Raw genomic sequence first — 11,948 nt, 5'->3', positions numbered from 1 at the left:
AGGTCATCATCAGTACCATCACCATTTGCATGTTTGCAAATGTAGCTCTTATTTGTCACTTTATTAGGAAAAGATGTAAATGCTTTAAAGGCACTAGGCTAGAAAGCAAGAGATCATGAATTTAGTCCCACCTTAGCCATGAAAACCAGCTGGGTGATCTTGGGCCAGTTATTCTCTCTCACCCCACCTCACTTCACAGTGTTGTTGTTATGGGGAACATGGGAGGAAGGTGTGTTGGATATGTTCACCACCTTGAGTAGTTTGTAAAAATAATAAAAGGGAGATGCAAACAATCAAGCAAATAAATGAATAAATAGTTGCAGACAAGTATTACATTTATTTCTCCATACATTTTGAAATCCTTTATTTCTGATGTGAGGGACAGTCATTTCAAGATAATATTGTAGTTTCCAAATCAGGCTTTCACATTTGCTGGCAAATTAAGAATATTACTGAGCTGACATCGGAGTTACTCCTTGTTGCAGAGCCATTAAGTGCTGGAAAGGAAAAGCATACAAGAATTTTACCCAGACAGGAAATATGGCTTTGTAGGAAGTTGTCAAGGCCTACATATAATTTAACAGTTGTACATTTGCTAGGACTGAAGAGGGAACATCTGTTATGCTTGAAAGTGACTTGGTCTGTATATAAACAGAGCAATGGTGTCAAGAACAATATCTCTGAAAGCAGGGAGGGTTATAGTGCTTGTGAAAAAGCATATTGAAGAAATTCTGTCAGCATAGGTTAGACTAGTATTATGTGCCTGTTTCTTCAGGACTGACAGATACAGATTTCCTTGGAAACAGCTGGACAGCTGACAGGAGGTGGTGGGTGTGTTGAATAAGGAGAGGGAGGGGTAAAAAGCACCAGAACAACAGTGAGACAGAGCATTTGATAAAAAGTACCCTGATTTGCACAAAGGGAAGAAAGAACCTGCTGAGATAGATGTATCCCACACTCCTTTGTTATTTGAAGAACAAAAGGAGCTTTGCTCTGGAGCAGTGTTTCTCAACCTTAACAGCTTTAACATGCACAGACTTCAACTCTCTGGGCAGCATGTTAGGAATTGAAGTCTGCACATCCTAAAACTGTTGAGATTGAGAAACACTGCTCTAGAGAGAAGGAAATGAAGAAAATAAAACTCTGCATTCATGACTCTCTGACACATATTCCAAGCCAGCAGTTCTTGCAGCTTGATGGTTCACCCTTTTGAGCAGGCACTGAAATCATGCCTTTTAAGATCACAAGCTCAGCAAAGGCTACCATATTCTCCCTCTGCTACTTTGGCACAAAATCAAAAGGCAATTCTGGAGCCAAGCTTTTTGCCTATATTTAGTGTCTTGATGCATATTATTTAGTATGAAATTGAAGAATTACACATTAGAAATTATTTAATACAGGACTTCATTACTTTTCAGTGTGTTCTAACTCGCCAGTAGTAACATATGAAAAAATTATGGCAAATCTTTGTATGAATGAGTTTTGTCCAATCTATGTATGCTACTTAGCAAAAAATGTTTCTGTGAAATCGAAAGAAAACTGAAAGAACAAATAAGAGGCTAATTGTTCTCCCAGATTAATTAGCACAAAGAGCAAAGGCTGAGGATCTTACTACACTCCATTTTAGTACAAAATGAACACTTTGCAAGTGTCTTGTAAGAATTCTGACACTGGTGGAAATGACTTTGAATTCTATTAATTAGTTTGGAATGTCAGTGCAAATCTGACACATACGTTACACTAACTTAAGGCAATGAGGCACAACTCTGATAAGTGAAGGCAATTCTAGAATACACTGCAGTGAAACCTAAATCAGCTGCAATAAGAGTTAACAGGTGTTCATTTAAATTCTACACATGAACTGCACTTAACTAGACTGGGGTAATTTTCATTCAATTTATTATTGTACTGCAAAGTCAAAAAGTGCCTCTTGAAATTTATAAAAGTTTTGAAGGTTTTCATCTAGCCGCAATCATAAAATCAATCGTAATATCTGGAAAGTAGAAGACTTCCGTATGATAGTTTCTAATGGAAGCAAAAGATTTCATTGGATTATATTATTGGCTGGGTTATATAAAGTTGCAATCTAAATAATCCTAAAGATATCAGGTTGCCTACTACTGGTCTATTCAAAATTGGCAACAGTGCAAATTGTGTCTCAGAATATTATTTAAGATCATAAATAGACTATGCTTTAATGCAGGAAAAAGCAGCTATCCGAAATACATTTACTACAGAGCATATACCTTGGCCAACGGATCTCCGTGAAAGGTGATACAATAAAGGAAATTGAATGGTGTGTTTATTTATTTATTTATTTATTTATTTTATTTTATTTTATTTTTATACCGCCCTTCTCCCGAAGGACTCAGGGTGGTGTACAGGGCAATACAATAAAATACAATATATAAAAATTTAAAAAATATTAAATACAATAGCCCATTTTAATAAATTACAAAACGTTAAAATACCCCTAAACCCATCAGACCAGGCCGGCTTGTTCAAATAAATATGTTTTTAGGTCATGTCGGAAGGAGCGAAGGTCGGGAGCCATCCGGAGCTCCACCGGTAAACGGTTCCACAGGTCTGGCACGCCCACAGAGAATGCCCTCCCCCTGGGGGCTGCCAGTTGACACTCTTTCACCGACGGCACCCTAAGGAGGCCCTCTCTGCGGGAGCGCACTGGACGAAGGGAAGTTGATGCCGGCAGCAGATGTTCCCGTAAGTAACCCGGACCCATGCCATTTAGGGCTTTATAGGTCATAACCAGCACCTTGAATCTTACCTGGAGGACAACTGGAAGCCAATGCAGCTCACGGAGTAGAGGTGTTACATGGGAGTATTGGGAAACTCCCACCACCACTCGCGCGGCTGCATTCTGCACCAGCTGGAGCCTCCGAGTAGTCCTCAAGGGCAGCCCCATGTAGAGAGCATTGCAGTAGTCCAAACAGGAGGTCACGAGTGCATGAGTGACTGTGCGCAAGGCATCCCGGTCTAGATAGGGCTGCAACTGACGCACCAGGCGACCCTGAGCCAAGGCCCCCCCTAGTCACAGCTCCTATATGATCATCCAAGGAGAGCTGTGAATCAAGGAGGACACCCAGGTTACGAGCCCTATCTACGGGGGGCAATATCTCACCCTCCATAATTAACGGTGGAATATTCTGAATTTCCCGAGACGCCGACACACAACCACGCAGTCTTGTCAGGGTTGAGCTGAAGCCTGTTCCTCCCCATCCAGACCCGGACCGCCTCCAGGCAACGGGACATCACGGAGAGGGCATCACTGGGGTGGTTTGGGGTGGAGATAAAAAGCTGGGTATCATCAGCATATTGATGATACCCAACCCCAAAACCACTAATGATCTCACCCAGCGGCTTCATATAGAGAGGCAAGAGGACCAACCCCTGAGGCACTCCACAAACAAGAGGCCTCGAGGCCGACCTCTGCCCTCCTTCCAACACCGGCTGCGAACATCCCAGGAGGTAGGAGGAGAACCACCGTAAAACGGTGCCTCCCACTCCCAACCCCCGAAGATGCCGCAGTAAGATACCATGGTCGATGGTATCAAAAGCCACTGAGAGGTCTAATAGGACTAGGACAGAGGAGCAACCCGTTAAATGTGTTAAATGTGGTTGGCAGGCATTTGGTAAGTTAAGCATAATTTTCAAGAACAACCTGTCCCCATGCATGAGGAGAAAAGTTTTCAATCAGTGTGTACTACCTGCTCTAACATATGCCAGTGAAACATGGACACTAACCTCACAATCAATACAAAAGCTAGGAGTGGCGCAAAGACCCATGGAAAGATTACATGCTCAGCATTACAAGACAAGGTAGAAAGACCTGCACATGGATTAGAAAACAAACAAAAGTATATGATATCATCAAGAGAGTAAAAGAATGGAAATGGAAATGGACTGGTCACATAGCAAGAACAACTGATGGCAGGTGTACTAAGGCAGTCATAGAATGGATTCCACTTGATAAAATGCATCTCCACAAAAGAGACCTAAAACAAGATGGAGCAATGACATCAGCAAGTATTGCGGGCCTAATTAGCAAAAGAAAGCTCAGGACCGTATTGGTTGGAAACATGCGGAAGAGGCCTTCATCCTACAATGGATAGACAATGGCTAAAATGATGAATGATGAGACTGTATTGAAGAGATGGTCTTCTTCTGAATCACAAATGTATTGGGTCCTTGCTAACTCTTGGCATGTAGAAGACAGAATATTCTAGAATATTCTATCTAGATTAATATTGCATATTGTGGATAATCCATGCAGTTCACTCTTCTACGCCAGCAGCTGAATAGAAATAAGAGTGAAGCACCACACATTTAAAATATACTGCATTCATTTTCTTCATAACAAAAATGACAAACTGAATAAAAATCCATAAGAAGCAAAATGTACTTTGAAGTTGTTATAATTACTGAGGTCAGCTTCCTGTATATGTTTAAATAAAACTTAAAAAGACACCCAATCATAAAGTATGCTTCAAAAATTTATTAACATGTACATATTTTAAACAAATGGAATGTTACTTAAAATGTACAGCCTTGATCAGTAAAATGAAAATCATAATTGTATACTTCCAGACTAATTAGATGTACCTAAAAAAAAATTCAAGTAATTTTTCTCAATCATATAACTCATTTAAAAAAACGTATTTTACATTCAATGTTACTTATTATACTTTTATCAACAGAATAATGAAGGAAGATTTCTTGCTTATTGTCATCACCAAGTATTATAACATTCCTCATTAAATTGTTCATCCTCAAAGTTTCATTTCCCATTTTGTGGAAATACTTAATTTGAACTGCTGATTTTCAGTGGGTTCTTTCAACCATCCAAATAGCTCCAGGGAGGGTTAAAAAGTTCGTACTCTTCACCAGTCTAGTTATTCCTTAACCATCCACCCACATTTAAAAGTTGGTTTGGCAATTTAGTTTCTTCAAATGTATATTCTAATATCTTTGTATTATTTTTCAAATTATTATGTGTATTTAGTAGGGAGATGACATTAGAGTTCTTGTTAAACCAAAATCACATTTCAATCCTACTTTAATGAGTGCCTATATAAGGCATTCACAGTTCCCACAGTTTCGAGAAAACATTGGAAGCTTTTTAGGAGTTTCACAATGAGAAGATAAAAAAGACAGCTTTCCTAATTTTGTCTACTGTTACAAATCCTTGCCTACAATACATATTAGCATTTAGGTTCTGGCTATATTATCAGACATACCAGATACACATTGTGATTTGTTTAACCAGGTTTTTAAATAAATCATATTTGGCTGGTCTCAAACATTACAATGATTCTTAAGTCATAGTGTGCAAATCACAATGTTTGAATTGACACAGCATGCAAATCCCAAAGAAATCATGCTTAGTAGAATGCATACCACTTTCAGCTACACCAATGTGTACAGTGAAGTGGCCAATAGTTCAAATGAATTAAGGACACATTTCTAAATTCTCTGCAACCCAGTGGCTCATTGGTAAGCAATAAACAAGGTCAATATGAAAAAACAAGGTCAACATGAAAAAAGGTTATCTGAAAATCAGATTTGGAAACCACAGATTATATAATTTTTCCAAAACCATCTTTGCAGTTTATGTAAAAAATCTGTTGAAATTGTTGCCAGTGTTTAAGAATCAAGGTGTCAAAACATGGAAAAGTGTTGAGTCAGAATGCACTTTATAGAGCTTGTAAACAGAACAATCAACAATTGATTGGCACTTTTAGATAATCTATGAAATCAATTAAAATATTTTTTTAAATTTCTGCCTTGTTAACACCTCAATATAATTGCATTTAGGATATTAAAGGCAATCCATGGTACTCTACAATTTAATAAATAGTTCACAAATTAGAACTATTTTTTATCTTTTTTCAAGGACATTCTAGTGTTTCAAAATTAAGCAAATCTAACTAGCTGCATTAATTAATGCCTCCTTAAAGTTTCCACTGATCAATATTTTAGTTGATAAAATAATTAAAATTCTATCACCTAGACTTTTCAGATTTAAAATAATCATGCTGAAGCAATGCAAGACCTGCTAGCTTAAAAATACCTTTGGGCTGATAACTTCTGCAAATAATTATTGCACAGTATTAATGTTATCTCATGGAATAACCTCTGTTGAACATTTTGTTGCATCAATTTTTCAAATATACAAACCAGCAACCTAAATAAATACTGCTGTTTTGCACTTGTTCATAGCAACCTTTTCCAACTTTATGGCTCCAAGTGTGCTGGAACACTTGGTTGGGATAGTGACTGAGAATTTAAGAGTGTTACTCTCAGATGTGCTAGTACTATACCAGGTTGAAAGTTTTAACTTTCAAAACAAAGGCATTAACTAGTCTACATGTGGATTTCAGTCTCCTATGTATTCCCATCATCATGCAGAGAAAAGAAAAGCAGGCTGACTCATGTATATATCCCAACCAGAGAGAACAATGACTAAAAATAACATAACCCATTTTTGAAATAATGCTGCCCTCTTATGGTTTTGCTTCTAACACCTTTCGACCTTTATACTCTACCCTATGGAGATTCCCAATCATCCAGACAATAGATGTCCCAGAGATGCTTTTTCCAAAAGGCAACTGGAGTTTTTTCTTTTGAAAACCTTTCACTTCTGTAGAGGTTTCTTGAATGAGAAATGAAATATTTTCAAAGGAAAAAACCAAGACAGTCCAGTTGCCTTTTGGAAAAAGCACCTTCGGGACTCTCAATGCACTGCTGCAGGAAAAGGAGCCGTTTTCTGGTCCTCATGTCCGACCAGGACTATATGTGTGTGCACATTTGTTTCAATGAATAGATGAGTAGTGTGTGAAGAAGTGATAATGAAAAGGAGGAAATAATAAAAGTAGTATCTACCACTTGGAATTTGGCATCAACTCAGCCAGATGTGGCTTCTGGCAACTTTCTCATTAAAGAACGTACCTTTTGATTGCTAAGTGGTTATCACTACAGTTACCACAGTTTACCCAGTGAACTGTGGTTTACAGCAGGCCTGAACTTCTAACTTACATCGTTTTACCCTAGGCCTGTAATCTCAAATTCATTTTATTAGTGAATTAATTTAGAACAATGGCTTCTGACTTTTCAGTCTAGTAAGCAGAGCAACATACACAAACTCTTTAACTTTCACATTTCTTTGTACGATTTGTTCAAAAAACCCAGAATATCTGAGGAAGGCTATCCCTATTACATAAGTAGTGGCAGTTAAAATAATAGGGAAAGGAACTCTCTTCCCTTATAAGGTATTGGTTTGGGGACCAGGCTCAATTTGAGAGTTGCATAAATAAAAAAAATAAATTATTTCAAATAAATAAAATGAAGGGATGAGATAATTAGGAAAACTCAAATATCTGATTCTCAAAAGTATTTTGTATCCAAAAGTTTGTTTTATTTCTAGTTACATGTCCTTTACACTTGGCTCTGGCTGATCTCAGTATTTTGCACCTGGTTCTTAAACAGTTGATCCAATTAAAAAAACAAATTAAATCGCAAAATCGCAAAGTTCTCTCATTCCCACGCTACACAGCCAATATTATGTTTTAATGAAAGTTGTCTTAGATGTTCTGAATAAAAGAAATATCTTTCATATTATGTTTTTTTTTTACGAATTTAGTGTTGAAAAATGAAAGAAACCCACCAGCGAATGGGAAAAGACTCAGGTTCTTGCCACTTGTCCCTCATGACTTCTTTCCTGTAAATACCCCTTCTTGCGTTGTTTGTTTTTTGCACATTGCAAGCAAATGTGGTTTGGGAATTTCATGCTTGCTGAACATCAACTTCTGACCATTATGTAATATTGAACCAGAGAAAGAAAATACAATATTTTTTTTCTTTCTGAAGAAAGTAAAGTTTGCTGGCTATAGCATTTAATACATATGTACACTGCAAAAGACATTTTTCATGAATTTAATATTTGGTTTAAAATTTTAAGAGTTGTGAATGTACAGCAAATGTACGAAATATTTCTATAAGCACATGAATTACGTGCAATGTAACAAGTCATTAATAACAATAAGTCAACAGAAAAACGTTTTTAAAATGATCTTAGGGGAACAGAATACATAAATATAATGAAATAATCTGATTACACAACTTATTTTTCTCATTTCAAGTTTCAAGTTTTCCATCACCTTTATTAAATAGTTTTTCATGTTGTCACAAACTTTATAAGATATTTTAATTGCTTCTAAAAACATCCTCAAATATATTAACAGCTCATAATTTTATTTGATCAGCTTCTTCTCTACCCTATCAGAGAAAGCCCATTTTACAATTTATGATAAGACACAATTGTGTAGTAAAGTATTATAGATTCAAGAATACAGGCAATATACCCAGAAAGTATGTAAGCCTGATTATATCAACAAGAAGCACATGGGACTGGGTGTAGGATTACAGCTAATGTATCAATGACATTGATGCAAATTATTATAATCTGCTATGACCAGCCATTGAGATACAGTAATCTCCAATAGAAAAGTTTTAAAAAGGCCAGATATTATCCCAATGAAACATTTCATCTTTCCTACCTTTGTGACTACTGAACCTAAGGAAAGGTGGACTGGTAACTGTGATAGTATAAGAAAATAACTACCTGAAACATTAAAAATATAATACCCGTTAAATTAGCTTGACTGGCAGCATTCTGAAAGATGTTATTTGCCATGTCCCTATAGGTTTTTTTAAAAAATATTGCATAGCTGTTAGATTATGCATTTTCAAAAAAAAATTGCTGCATTGATATTTACAATTTACAATGTACTTTATTATATAGAAATGAGAAGAGATTATGGATTTCAATAACTCTAATTGGATCAAGAATATTAATTCAGAATTAGCCTTGATTGCATTTTGTTTTTTTGGGCTGCTTTGTGACAAAGCTTTACTTTTCAAAATTTTCAAAGATTCAAAGAAAGAACATTGCATTATTTTCCATAAAAATGTGAACAGCATATTGAGTGAAGAATCTTTGATTCTCATAGTTTGTCTCCTTTACTGTGAGAAAAAAGAATAGGGGATTCCAAAGAAAAAATGGCATCTTCCTTGTAAAATGTTCCAGTCTGATGTAGAGCATACATCTGTTCAAGGAATTATGTCAGAACATTCTGTTTCTGTACACTGCTTTTAAAAAAAATGAAAGTAACTTTGGCCTGTAAATATAAAACATCAATGAAGTTTGTGGGAGAGAATTTTTCCAGGATGTGCAGCATTTTCAAAATCCCTGTGATGCCTTTAGATGAGCATTTGGTACACTGAGGATCCAGCTTTGCACCATTTGTCCCATGCTTGTTCCATCTTCTTCTTTCCCACTCCAAAACGAACACAAGTTTACTTTTAGATTGACTTCTAATGATGGAACTTCACATCTATTACTTCTGGTAAGCAGTGTAAGAGACTACAAAAGATTAACAAACATACAATTATATTTCTTGAGAGTAAAATACATTTTCTAAATCACAGTAGTATCTATCAGGACATCTGATATTCAGGTATTTAAAAATAATTATTATTAATTTTCTTGAACTTATTCTTTAATATTAATAGTTTTGAGAAATAATTACTTTCACTTCAGCATATGGCTAATATCTTTTAGCATAGCTTCTTTATTTGTATGTGGTCTATTCCTGAAGGCTCTGGTCTGGACAGATAACAATCAAGATCAGTATAAGATAGCTCCACACATAATATAAAGAAAATAAAGTCATGAACCCACCTTTGCTCAGTCATGTTCTACTCCTATGTTAAATGAAATAACTAGATCTTAACTGCACTTCTGAAACCAGGAAGAAAAGAACAGATCTGGTCTCCATTAAGAAGAAATTCCTAAGCATGAAGATTAAGATAGAAACCTTCTACTTCTGAATCAGTTATGGCTTTTTGGACTATAAGTACTGGAACACTTTGGGGATATGTATATTTTTCAAGGTTGTATAGAAAGTTCTGGTAATTTGGTTGTTACAACTCTGTGAAGTAAATTTGTTTATTTAGTGAAACTTATGGCTGTCTTAATTGCAATCACAACCTTTGACTGAATAAGAGAAACTGACTGACCGAATATAGCTCATTATTCAATATCTATCATTTCTATATTTAAGGGTAGATAATTCTACCATAACTAGGCAAAGAACAGGCACTGGTTACAGGTAATCTGCAGTACATTAGTTAGGACTGCCACCATATTTTTAAAAAATATACTGCTAATACAATATTACAATGCAGCAACAATACAATATTTCATTAAAATATCAATAGTAGAAAATTCCTTCAAGCTAGCTTGCTTGTTTGTTTATTTCCTGTCTTCTTTATTTTTATAAATTAGTCAAGGTGGTATTCATACCTAATATTCCCTTCTCCTGTTTTACCTACAACAACCCTATGAAATGAGTTGGCTGAGAGAGTGACTGGCTCAAAATCACCTTCAGATGGCTTTTGTGCTTAAGGCTCCTGGTTTCTAGCTGACGCCTTAACCAGTAGACCAAATCAGCTCTTTTTTGTGGCAGCATCAATAGTTTACATCTCTAACTCTATGCTTTTTGTTGCAATTGGATACGAAAGCTATATCAGTGAAGCAAGAGGTTTTTTTCCCCTTTCTCTTTTGGGAAAAATGCAAAGAAGAGTAACTTAAGATGATCAAAGGCCTGGAGGCAAAAACAGGAATTGGGTATGGCTAGACTAAAGAAAAGAAGGATTAGGAGTGGCAAGATAGCAGTATTCTGGTATTTGATGGGCTGCCACAAAGAAGAGGGGATCAAATTATTTTCCAAAGTACCAGAAGGCAAGACAAGAAACAATGGATGAAAATTAATGAAGGAGAGAAGCAACCTGGAATTAAGGAGAAACTTCCTATCAGTGAGGACAATTAACCAGTTGTGGGTGCTTCATCACCGGAAGTTTTTAAGAAAAGACTGGACAGCCACCTGTCTGAAATGGTAGGGTCTCCTGCCTGAGCAGAGAGTTGGGACTAAAGACTTCCAAGATCCCTTCCAGCTCTATTCTGATTCTAAAGCTTAAACCATGGCAATCAAAACATCCATGTGATACATATGTGGCTTCTTTTATGTCCACTATCTAGGAGATACACAATATAATTAAAGTGCCCACAATTAAAAGAGATGTTAACCTAAAATAACTTGTATCTGAATTCAAATTTTTTAAATATAAATATTACACCAGAAACAGCAGCAGGCATTCAAAATAGGAATTTCTCATTTCAAACATACTGCTTTCTTTCCTTCAGATTGTAAGTTTTTGGATTTTAAAAAAAGAGAAATTTCCTTACAATATGACAGTGATCCCAACAAGAAAAAAAATGATTAAATCATGGCAAAGATCTTAGGGATTACAAATCAGTTCTGAATAGGCTAATTGACATTGCTCAGATAGCATCCCTACTTCAAAATATTCTTTAAAAAGGAACTGGCATATGGAATTCATGACAATGAAATACAGTACACCCTATTGTTATATACACCTTGTGTACCATTACAAACACAACAATATACAGGTAGGCCTCAACTTAACAACAGTTAATTTAGTGACTGTTTGAAGTTATAACAGCACTGAAAAAAGTGACTTATGACTATTTTTCACACTTACAACCATTGCATGCAGCATTCCCATAGTCACATGAACAAAATATAGACGCTTGTGAACTGACTCATATTTATGAGAGTTACAGTGTTCCAAAATCATGTGTTCACCTTTTCCAACATTCTGATAAGCAGAGTCAATGGGGAAGCCAGATTCACTTAACAACGGTGACAAGAAAGGTTATAAAATGGGGCAAAACTCACTTAACAAATGTTTCACTTAGCAACAGAAATTTTGGGTTCAATTGTGGTTGTAAATTGAGGACTACTTGTAAATCAAAAGAGAGCTAATAGTAACTCAATTATTAGTCGACA

The 11,948-nt window shown here is 36.0% G+C and overlaps 1 protein-coding gene across 1 annotated transcript in view; it reads right to left on the bottom strand.

The window, feature by feature from the left end:
* Window positions 1-6,700: 6,700 nt before the first annotated feature.
* Window positions 6,701-11,948, bottom strand: part of ZNRF2 (zinc and ring finger 2) — a 49,398-nt gene continuing 44,150 nt past the window's right edge. Inside the window, exon 5 of the mRNA XM_083378559.1 lies at window positions 6,701-9,439. The gene's annotated coding sequence lies outside the window, so the exon portion shown is untranslated. The remainder of the gene's footprint in view (window positions 9,440-11,948) is intronic.

The sequence above is a fragment of the Vipera ursinii genome, assembly GCF_947247035.1.
Source record: "Vipera ursinii genome assembly, chromosome: Z".
NCBI lineage: Eukaryota > Metazoa > Chordata > Lepidosauria > Squamata > Viperidae > Vipera > Vipera ursinii.
Note: the sequence above shows the minus strand (reverse complement) of the source record. Positions and strands in the feature narration are given on the sequence as shown.